Genomic DNA, 11,981 nt, shown 5'->3' on the forward strand with positions numbered 1-11,981 from the left:
ACAGTGGTGGACCACTTTCATTTATCCTTTGGGGACAAAGGTTGGGGTTGTGGTTATAGAAATTTCCAGATGCTATTTTCATCATTACTACAAAACGATGTGTATGGTGACTGCTTGAAAGGTATGTAAAGTACTGTTATCCCCTGAGTTTATACACACAGAGGCTCTTATCAAGAAGTGTCTTAGAAACTCTGTGGGTTTTTAGTAGAATACATATTACTATGTGCTATTATTGTCTAGAATATTTGTACCTGACCTTGTGACTTGTTTGCTTTCATGATTTTAGGTATGACCATTCCTTGTATTCCAAAAATTCAGTCCAGGATTGAAGATGCATGGAAGGAAGGTTTTGTTTTGGAGAAGGCCTGCTTGTTGGTTCCTCCTTGCCAGTTCCTGTCTGCCAGGCCAGCTTAGCCCACAAATAATCACACAGATGCTGTATTAATAAAATCAGTGCTTGGACACTGGGTTGAGAGGTGTGAACTCACACTTTCCTATGCTGTTCACCAGTATTATCTGTAGCAGGAACTGAAAAAAACTGAATATATTCAGAATAGTTTTATACTTATTTATTTTTGGAGTAAAGTATTTAGAACACTTTTGATGTAAAAATGACTACTTCTAAGGATTAAACTCAGAATTCAGATTCTTTTTTTTTCTTTTACATGGATACATACAATAACTTGATTGTACTTTATAATGTATTTCTGTGTTTACACTTTATAAATTAGCTGAGTAGAAAGAATTCTGTATAATACTAGTTTTCCTTCAAAAACATGAGAATTGTTATTTTACTGTTTTTAAGTTATGTGTATATGTGCATGTTTGTGTTTATGTGCACATGAGTGCAGTGCCTTTGGATCCTTTAGTACTGGAGTTAACAGGCAACTGTGACCAAATGTGGGTCTTCTGCAAGAGTAGTGTGTGGATTTTAACCACTGACTTACTTCTTTAAGTCCCAACATTTTTATTGTTATGCATGTGTTGGAGAGTGCCTGAGGAGGTCAGAAATCTAATGTGTGGAGTTGGTCTCTTCATCTTTTGTTCCTTGATGTGGGTTCCAGAGATTGAACTCAGGTCATCAGTCTTGCAAAACAAACATCTGTACCCATGGAACTATATCGCCAGCCTTAAAGTCAGTGTCTATCTGATCATTAGGGATAGAGTCATTAGAATAAACCTGATTGTGTCCCAGGTTATAGCACATGGGTTATAAAAGTCCAGCATGCTTCTTATTTGCTATGCAGGAGCCTTTTTATGGCAGGAAATTGTTGAAGTCTTTAGCTCATTTATCAGTCTTATGAAGAATGGTGATTTGAGTTATTATTTCCCCCACAAAAAGATAGTTTCTCTAAATAAAGAGTAAAAATTTATATTTACGTTTTCCTTCATAGGGAAGTCATAGATATATAAATTTGTTCTGGGTTAAGATGTTTTTTGTTAGGATAATTACATTTATGCAAACATTTGTAAAATATTCCCTAAACTATCTGCTTTGCTAATTGTTTAGATGCTGCAGTATTGATTTTCACAAGTCAACTGGTCCTTCGGGTACACACCCCCGCTTATTTGCTTGAATATTGAACTATTATTCTTCAGATAGAGAAGGGAATCCAAAGGTTGTGTGTACATCTGACCTCCTGTCTATCTCCAGCACCAGGGTTAGTAGATCACACACATAACTATCATTTTTAAGACAGCAGATGGGCTATTGTTTAAGGAAGGTCAAGATTGCAATAGTAGAGGTGACACAGTGGAGAGGAGGGGATGTTGTGACTGGTTGCCAGAGCTACTTGTCATTCTGATATGTTCTTGTGTAACTCAGAATCTTGGGGGCCTTTCCACTTCTTGTGGTCCTTTTCTGATTCACTGCTCTCATTATCCATCCCTTCCCTCTTTCTAGTCTTTACTCATTTGTTACTATGTTAAGCCTTCCTGGACTGCACTATTTAATACTACAAGTGTGTGTGTATGTTCTAAACACACAGAAGCCCACACAGAGACTGAGAATGTATGTATACTAATAACTGTGTATAGATGTTATATTTTACCTGTTATTTATACTTCTACTAGGTCACAGTCTAATAATTATTGGAATTGAAGAGAAGAAAGGGTGGACATTATGTTTACTAATATTAGATCCCAGATGTCCTTCCCAATAAATGCAGAGACTCTTATTTATTTATTTATTTATTTATTTATTAAGGATTTCTGCCTCCTCCCCGCAACCGCTTCCCATTTCCCTCCCCCTCCCCCGATCAAGTCCCCCTCCCTAATCTGCTTGAAGAGCAATCAGGGTTCCCTGACCTGTGGGAAGCCCAAGGACCGCCCACCTCTATTCAGGTCTCCTAAGATGAGCATCCAAACTGCCTAGGCTCCCCCAAAGCCAGTACATGCAGTAGGATCAAACTCTTAAAGGAAGACATAGAGGCTGGTAGTCTCAGGCAGCTATGGAAATCTGTGGGGAATCTTAAACATAAGCAGTACTAGATAGTAGCAGTAGAGGGCAGTCTTTCACCAAAGGAGAATGTATCTCAGTATCTGGTCTGGTTGCTTAAAATTTATTAAAAATCAACATTCTCTGTCTTTAGCTTCTTACAACCCATTCTATTTTATGAAATGGCAAATACATTTGGCTTTGATATCACTGGATTTCTGGAATGGCCATTTTTAAATTTAGATAGTACCTAAATGTCTTTCAGTTGCTTAATTCATTTTCATAAAATATTAAAGTTTGTAGTTTTAATTTTTGATGTCAGGTAAGTGATCAGTAACAATAATGTGGTTATGAAAACAACATGTAACCTAACTCAGGGGGTCTTACTGTTTATCACACTGGATTCAGGAGCTATATGTTATCCTTTGGCCTTCTAAATATACTCAGTTCAAGAACAACTTTATCATTCATAGTTAAGTGATGAGTTCCAAATTACTGAAGAATTTCTAGGCAATAGAAAACCTCCACTGAGGTTGTAAGCTGCAGTGGTGTCATAGCACACTAAGCCTGGCAATGCATGAGATCCCAGAATCTTAAGATTTTATTTTTTATTTTAATTTCTAATTGCATGTATTTGTGTGTGTCTAAGTGTAGGATTGCACATGGAGTGCAACACTCATGGAAGCCAGAAGAGGGCATAAATGCCATGGAGCTTCAGTAGCAGATGGTTGTGAGCTGCTAGATGTGGGTCCTGGGAAATTCATTTGGGCCTCCTGCAAGAGCACTATGTCCTCATAACCATCGAGCACATCTGCAGCCCTGGTGTGGGAATTCTATGAGAAAACTAAAATAAGTACTTATTTGAGAACTTCATATTTGTTTCCCTCTAAAGACGAGACAGAATACTCGTGAGGGACTTGGGAAAGAACAGGTTCAAGGGAAAGGAGTCAGATTTAAAACAGAAGCTGGCTAATCTCAGCTTCTTAACTGGAGATAGAAAGACAAAGATTATTTGCCGGGTTACTCAATTTAGGTATGCTTTAAAAGATTTCTTTGCAATGTCTTTAATACCCAATCATAAACTTATTTTTAATCCTATTACTAGTTTGACCAGATAAATGTAGAGTTTATTTTAATACTTGTTATTGGTTATGATGCTTGCTTTCCCGTGCACCTTTGAGAGTATAGTGGTAATTAGGTGTTGTTGTGGGCTCCAGTTGAACAACATGTTAATTGTTTTCTTTTTTTTTATTATTTTTTTCGAGTTTTGGATAGTGAGTCACTGTTTTTGTTAGAATACTAAGCATGTCTTTTCTATTTTTTACTTTTGACTTTGTTCCTTTGGGATTGGTGGGGGGCTTGTTAGTTCATAGCTATGCCTTCAAGAATTATAGCTACTAAGTGTTGCGGGAGCTCCTTTGGCTTATTCAGTCAATAGCTGCTGAGATATCAGCCCATTGGGGCGTGGTCTCTCTCTCTTTAAAGAAGCTGCCACTTCCCTCTGCGCTCTCTCTCTCTCTCTCTCTCTCTCTCTCTCTCTCTGTTTCTCTCTCTCTCTCTGTGTGTGTTTCTGTCTCTCTCTCTCTCTCTCTCTCTCTGCTTCTCTCTCTCTCTCTCTCTCTCTCTCTCTCTCTCTCTCTCTTTCTCTCTCTCTCTCCTCTGGCTCTACTTCCAGCAACTAGGTTCCCTTCCTGATTGCGTAGAGGGCTGTTTTCTGGGACGGTAATCTGTAAAATTTCCCCCTTAAATATATAACCATTCTATTAATCATAATTCCAAACTGGTGTGTGATTGTTTGTGACTTATGCATTCAACTAAGGACTTGTATCAATGTATGTAACATCACTGTAAGGTAAATAGTTATTCTTCCCATGTTTCAAATGAGGACACTTACAGTGAGTAGTGAAGTCAGATCTGTAGTGTAGGTAGTTCATCCAGTGCTTGGCCCTGTGTAGCCTCTTGAAGGAATCTGACCGATTCTCTCCAGCCCTAGTTCTTATACTTTTTAAGACGTTCTACTAAATCGTTTTGCTTTTTAATATTTCATACATGTATACTATGTGTTCTGATTATTCTCACTATCACCACCTTTTCTGCTCCCCATCACACACCTATCAACCCACTTTTAGTTTTTATTTTCCTTTTGGAACTGAGACAGGTCTTCCTACAGTGCATCCCTGTCTGACCTGGAACTCATTATATAGACCAAACTGGCCTCAGAAATCACTGAGGTCAGCCTGCCTTTTCTTCCCAAAGCTGAAATTTCAGGTGTGCACCACCATATACTGCCTTATTAAAGCTTTTAAATTATGTTTATTTTTATGTAAATTTTATTTTATTTTTTGTGTGTATGTGTGTTTGGGCATTCAGAAGTTGTTTCCTTTTACCATATGAATCCCAGGGCTTAAATTTAGTTCATTGGGTTTGGCAGGAACTTCCTTTACCAAATGAGCCATTCCACGGGCCCCATTGTTATATTTTGATAATAATTTACCTATTATTCACAAGCAGAATTTGGCATTCAAAACTTCTTTTATTCTTGAAACTGTCTTATGATGCTATAAGATATTTTTGCTGTGAATATATTTTAAGTAACTTGTTTATTTAAGACCTGTCTAGATAAATCTCTTATTAGTTGAAAGAATAAATATTGTCTAATTAAGGTTAGTTTAAAAAGTATTAGATATGTACATAACAGTCTTAGTCATATCCTCAATTAAAAAGAAAAGAAAAAGTTTTAAAGAGGATCTTTTTTTTTTAATTTATTTTATTTTTCGAGACAGGGTTTCTCTGTGGTTTTGGAGCCTGTCCTGGAACTAGCTCTTGTAGACCAGGCTGGTCTCGAACTCACAGAGATCCGCCTGCCTCTGCCTCTCGAGTGCTGGGATTAAAGGCGTGTGCCACCACTGCCCGGCCAAGGATCTTATTTTTATATTTGTGTGTGTTTGTGCCTGTGGGCAAACCACATAAGTGTTATAGCAGAACATGGTATCAGAAGGCATCAGATGATGGCATTAGAGCCACCATACCTAGAGTTGTGGATGGTCATGAGCCACCCAGTGTGGGTGTTGGGAACTGAGCTTTCATCTTTTGTAAAAACCACATAACCAACCAATGAACCATTTTTTTAGAAACCTATTTTCACTTGTAAATTTTTTTAACCTTTGAGACAAGGTTTCACGTGGCCCAGGCTGGTCTTGAGTTCACTGTGTAGCCTAGGATAACTATGAACTCCTCATTCTCTTACCTCAACCTCATGGATTGCTGGCATTTAATATTGTGCCAGTTTCTTTTCACATTTTCATAATAGTTGCTAATTTATCTCACTTCATTCTTAGATTTTATTTGGTTATTCCAATACTCTGAATTCTATTTAACCTAATTTGTTTAGTTTAGCTTAGTTTAATACACTTTAGTTTGTAAACCAAATTTGGAAGCAACACAAATAATGAAAGTTTCCTTTTTACTTTTAGTATTTTATTAACTCTGTGAGTATTTTATATATGTATACAATGTATTTTGACCACGTTTTCCTCCTTTATTCCCCTTAATTTCTCCCAGATCATTTCCAATCAAGTCTTAATCATGAGCTTTATTTATTTTTCCCATAATTCATGAAGTCCAATTTTGCTCTCATATATTCCTGTGTATGAGACCAGACATTGGAGCATGGTCAAATTACCAAGGGCCACACCCATACTGACTCTTCCTATTCCCCTAGTCAGATGTCAGTAACTCCTCAGCCAGGAGTGGTATGGCTGGAATATTAACTCTTAATAAATACGGGTTTTGTTACTGTTGTTGTTGTTGTTTTTGCTTTTGAGACAGGGTTCTACTCTACAGTTTGGCTGTCCTAGAACTCACTATGTGGACCACTCTGGCCTCAAACTCACTGAGATCCACCTGCTTTTGCCTCCTCAGTGGTGGGATTATTTGGTCATAGCTCTGTCTTTCTCTTCACTTCTTCTTTGGTCTCCTGTTGTTCCTCAAACCCCTTCTCATCAATACCATTGTGAGTCAGCATTTTTACATTTGACAGAGTCCATCAGATAATAACATTTTGTTTTATTCTATTTTGCCTTTATCTAGAACTTTCTTCATGACTTGACTTGTAAAATATGTATTACTAATTTAAGTTTTAGATCATAATTTCCCATTAGGACTTTTCATTGTTATATTGAAAAAAAATCTAGTTTTTTTTTCTACATTGAAATAATAAAATAAAGGGCTTACACAATGACTCAGCTGTCAAAGCTACTTGCTGCCAAGCCTAACAAACTCTAATTTCAGGAACCACCTGTTATAAAGTGAACTGACCTCTATAGCATGCACACACATGCATGGATAAAGTAATAAATGTAATTTAAAAAATGATAACATAGTATATGTAATTAATATCTAGGTTATAATTTATAGCCTGTTTTCTTCTTAATTCTTTTTAAAGGCCAGGAAACAGTCTTCTCAAGTGTTTATAGTGGAGGATATTCCTTGAGTGAAATATTCCAATGATTTTATTCTTATCTGTTTTTCTGAATTGAATTCTGATACAGTTGAAGAATTTGATTTCACTTAAGTCCTTGATATAACATTTAAGTTATAAGTGACTGTGAATTTATACTGCTTAGTACTTCATTGTCTGTAATTAGTTGAATTAAGCACCTTGTTTTTTTGCATTGTTGATTTTTATTTCTTGTCCATGTCTCACAATCTTGTTTCTTACTTTACAAGCTAATGGATTGGGCCATAACTTGTATGAGTTACTCTTAGTACTTAACATCTATTAATACATTTAACTTTCAAACATTTGCTTAAGGCAAGCACTATTATTAACCCCACGAACCCGGATGCCTGAGAAATTAGTGATTAGACCAAAATTATTACAAGATGGAGCCCACAGCCAGCTCACTGTATTTTCTACTGTTGTGTCATTCAGGCCTTTATTGCTGAGACAATCACACAAGCCCATTCAAAGGAAAAAGATTTCCTTTGCTTCAAGGTTTCAGTGTTGGGTGGCCTTACTCTGTGGTGAGACAACACCATGGCTGTAGTCTGCTGTGATTCTAGAGCAGAACCACTGACTCACTGTGGCCAAAAAGCAGAGTTGAGGCAAGAAGAGGCCAGGAACAAGCTGTACTCTATATGACATAGATCTCAAATAGGGATATCACATAATCCACAAATGACTGATCCACTGACAAGGTCAGAGTCCTTCTGTTCCAATCGATTCAGTAAATCCTTCTACCAGTTGAGTCCACACTTTGAACAAATGAGGTGGTGTTTTAGGAGGTAAATTTTCAAGGGGCGGGCTGATCTTCTGTTATCATAAAATGAGTACCTCCTCAATATGTAGTGAACACCTTAATATGTAACAAGCTTCAAAACCAAAAATTTTCTTGTTAAATATTTCTACTAACCCTCCATCTCTGACAAAAGCCTGTGTAAAGTGGCCTGTAGGAGAAATGTTAGATACTGGTCAGACAACTCTTGTATGTGTGTGTACATGAGAATCTTCTTATTTTTCCCAATAAACAAAAGAATTGTTGAAAGACTTAGAAATTCACAGAAATTGTGAATAACTTAGAAAAATGTCTTAGAACCAAATCAATTATAGGCTACAGTATGGTGTCAATTATTAAAGCAGGAACAATCAAGTTAGAATTGTAGGATGCTGAAATTTCAGATTGCAAAGAGAACACACCTGTTTGGCATAGAACAAAAGTCCCCAAAGGGAATAGATACTGAACAATTTTAAAAAAGGTGTTTATTTAAAAAACAAAACAAAACCCTGTGTGAAATTTTATAACATGAATTTCAGTCCTCCAGTCTCCCAGTGAATCTTCCTAACTTAATCTGTATTCAACAGTGAAGCCAAATGCTCTAACCTTTACATATGTTATATGATCTAGCTTAATACTCTTTCTTTCTTGTTTGTAAAATTCACCCCTATCATATCAACCCACATAGCCCTGGCACCAGCCTTCCTCACTATTCAGCCTCTGTTTGCCTCTGCAGGTCAACAATCACCCCTCTTCCCAACATACCTCTTACTGGAAGTTGTATTCACCTTAAAATGCCTTCCAAAATGCTGCCCCTACCGCTGGGCACCCTTCTGATGTAGGAAGTCCTTCTGTCTATGTGTTGCTTTTATTGGTTAATGAATAATGAATCATCTCTAGGCCTGTGATAGAGCAGAATAGAGCAAGGCAGGGAAAGCTAAACAGAATGCTGGGAGAAAGAAGGCAGAGTCAAGTAGACAGCATGTAGTCCCAGAACCTTGCCAGTAAGCCACAGCCACTTGGCAATACTTTAAAGGTATCTTGTCTTCAAAATTTGTTTCTAAGGATATGTTGTTTTGGAGAAAGTTCTTCTTTTGTTTCCACAGAGTATGAGAACCTGCGGATTCTTTCCAGGCTAATTTAGTTTGATGGACCAAAAATCCTGAAAGGTAGCCATGAACATGCCCCCAAATATGTATTTCTGCTGTTGATTATGGTATTGTGTTTATTCAGCTCATTTAAAAATGTAATGCATAACTAAGAAATAAAGGTTAATTGATAGGTATCTATCATAGTCAATGTTGTAGTGATGTTAGTTAGGTTTTCTAGATATAGAGAGATATATTTCAGTTAGATAGGTATTATTCAAATCTTTCAAAGACTAACAGAATATGGCGTTTAAACATTTTAAAAACTCAGGACTTTTTATGACAGTGAGACACATCTGCTTCTGGTAGCACCAAGTTACTTCAAGAGGATGACAGACACCAAAGAGGGTCCTTATGACATGAGTTAGCCATTTGGGTATGAAACTGTTCTTGACAAGACTGCTTAATGCTATTCTGTATGGACTCGACATGCAGGACCCCCAGGACTTGACTGCTGAACTTGTGTAAAGGTGAGATGATCCTTCGGGGTTCCTGTTTCATGAAAGAGTCTGCTAGACATTCTGCAGGACACAGAACAAAAGTGACTGAAAAACTGCCAATATGGGGGCAACCGTCTTTGAAATGTCCTGCTTCATGAAAATGTCTGCCAGATACTAGGGGCCAATACGCTGAAGATGGGTGCCACAATGTTACAAAAGAACTTGGGGTGACTGTCCAGGCAGTGAGATATATCTGTCATTTCTAGAGTTTTGGAAGTTGCTTACAATGCACTTTTTGTTTACCTAGGTAATATTATACCCTTCTGGGGTCTTTGATGGAACTGGAGAATAGATAGTTATAGTTTTCCTTAGTTATATAGAAAATAAAGTAAATATAAATATTATAGCTGTAATTCTTGCTTGATACCTGCTTTATTATATATAATTTTATTATGTTAAAGTTAAAACCTTCCTTTTTATTTGGACAGAAAAGGGGAGATGATGTAAGAAGTTCTTCTGTCTATGTGACATCAGGAACTTGGGTGCAACCTAGGGCATTTAGTGTCAAAGGGTTGAGGTCTGTTGGGACCATGTAGATTTGAGCATCCTGTGCTGCCTTTCATGGCCATGGTGTCCTCTGGGCCTAGATTGTTGCCAGGGGCCATGCCTGGTTCCATGATTCTGCCATGGCTGCCATTGTGTTGATGTCCATGATTCCTTTTACCATCAAAAGCAGAATTGTTGTTCCTTCCTTTTTGTTTAAACAGAAAAGGGAAAATGATGATGGAAGTCCTTCTCTCTATGTGTTGCTTTTATTGGTTTATGAATAAGGAAACAGCTTTAGACCTATATAGAGGAACAGAGTTAGGCAGGGAAAAATAAGCAGAATACTGGGAGAAAGGAGGTCGAGTCAGAGAGAAGCAATGGAGGTCCACTGAGACAGATAAAAGTCAGAACTTTAGCTGGTAAGCCATAGCCACATGGTGAGACACGAATTAATGGTGATGTTAATATATAAGAGTTATCTAGTTAGAAGCTAGAGCTAATGGACCAAGCAGTGATTTGATTAATATGTTTTCTGTGTGATTATTTTAGTTCTGGGCAGCTGGGACAAATAAGCAACTTTCTCATCTAACAAATTGGTACCAATGTGAAGGACTAAATCCATGTAAAACCTGAGAAAGTTTAAAAAGTAATCCGAGACACAAAAGAACAGAGGCAAACATGGTTTGGTAGCAGCAATTTGTTGGCTGGGCTCTGTTTGCTGGAAACAAGGCACAGATCCTTTAAGAGAGGTTTTCTTGATTCAGCCATAGCAGGAAAAAAGCCACACCATTTTGAAATGCCTGCATTCTGGTCATGCTGCAAGGGAAAACTCTGACTGTTTCAAGCAGGAGTTCAGCTACAGAGTATTTGAATGGGGTTTGTGAGCAGCATGCTGCAGCTTGTTTGATGGCAACTTAGACCAATGTGTGCCTGCAAGTGGGGTGTGTATGACTCTCAGAGGCAACAAGCAGCTCTGTCATGCTGGACTGTGTAGTGCAAGCAGGAAATGCTGTATTTTCACTACCAATAGCACAGCTTAAATTTTTAAGAAGGGCTTAGCATTTTAAGTAGCATTCCTGGGCACTAAAGAATTACTAATATACAATAAGACAAAATAAGATGAAAATGAGCACAAAATGTAAATAGTCTTGAGAGAGAGAGAGAGAGAGAGAAGAAAAACAGTATAGAGAGTTATAAAATGAATAAGGACAGTTATAAAAAAAGTAAATGGTTTAAAATAAGTTAAAGTCTTTAAAGAGACAGAGTAAAGATGGAAAATTCACAGAGACTCTGGATTATGTATATTATTGTGATTTTTTTTGAATTTTTTGACTGTGAAGGAGCTAAGTTCAGGGAGAAATTTCATTATATGGGCACTAGGCTAAACCAGCATGTATATTATAAAGGTATCTTGACTATAGAATTTGGGTCTAAGGATATGCTACTTTGGAAAAGAGGTTCTTTTGTCTCCACAGAGGATAAGAACCTGTAGATTGCTTCCAGACTAATATGGCTTGATTAACCAACACACCCTCAAAGGTCAATGTGAATACACCCCTCAAAATACTTCATCCAATAAATAGCAAGAAGCAGTTTGGAGAGCAATAATTACACCTATATTCCCAAATATTGTTTATAAAATTTTGTTTATATTTACAGGGGGATATGCTATAGAGATGGATACTTTGCATTGGTTTGGATCTTGTCTATTGATACAAATTTAGGTCAACTCTGTTATATATGTATATTTCTGCTCTTGATTAAGGTATTGTATTTGTTCAGCTAATTTAAAAAATAAGTGTAATATATAATTAAGAAATAGAGGTTAATAGATAATCATCTATAATAGTCACACTTGTAGTCATGTTAGCTAGATTTTCTAGATGTACAGAGATGTATTTCAAAAACATATTATTCAAACCTTTCAAAGACTACAGAATATGGCATTTAAAATGTTTTAAGAACTTAGGACTTTTCATGACAGTGAGACACATCTGCTCCTGGCAGCAACAGTTACTTAAAGGAAGATGGACATTGAAGAGTCTTTTTCTCGAGTTTGCTAGCCATTCGGGCAAGAAACTCTTCTTGCCTGGACTGCTCAACTGGACATGCAGGACCCACAGAGAAATGACTG

The sequence above is a fragment of the Microtus oregoni genome, unplaced genomic scaffold, assembly GCF_018167655.1.
Source record: "Microtus oregoni isolate MIOR12 unplaced genomic scaffold, Mior012 000006F_ref0000085, whole genome shotgun sequence".
Classification (NCBI taxonomy): domain Eukaryota; kingdom Metazoa; phylum Chordata; class Mammalia; order Rodentia; family Cricetidae; genus Microtus; species Microtus oregoni.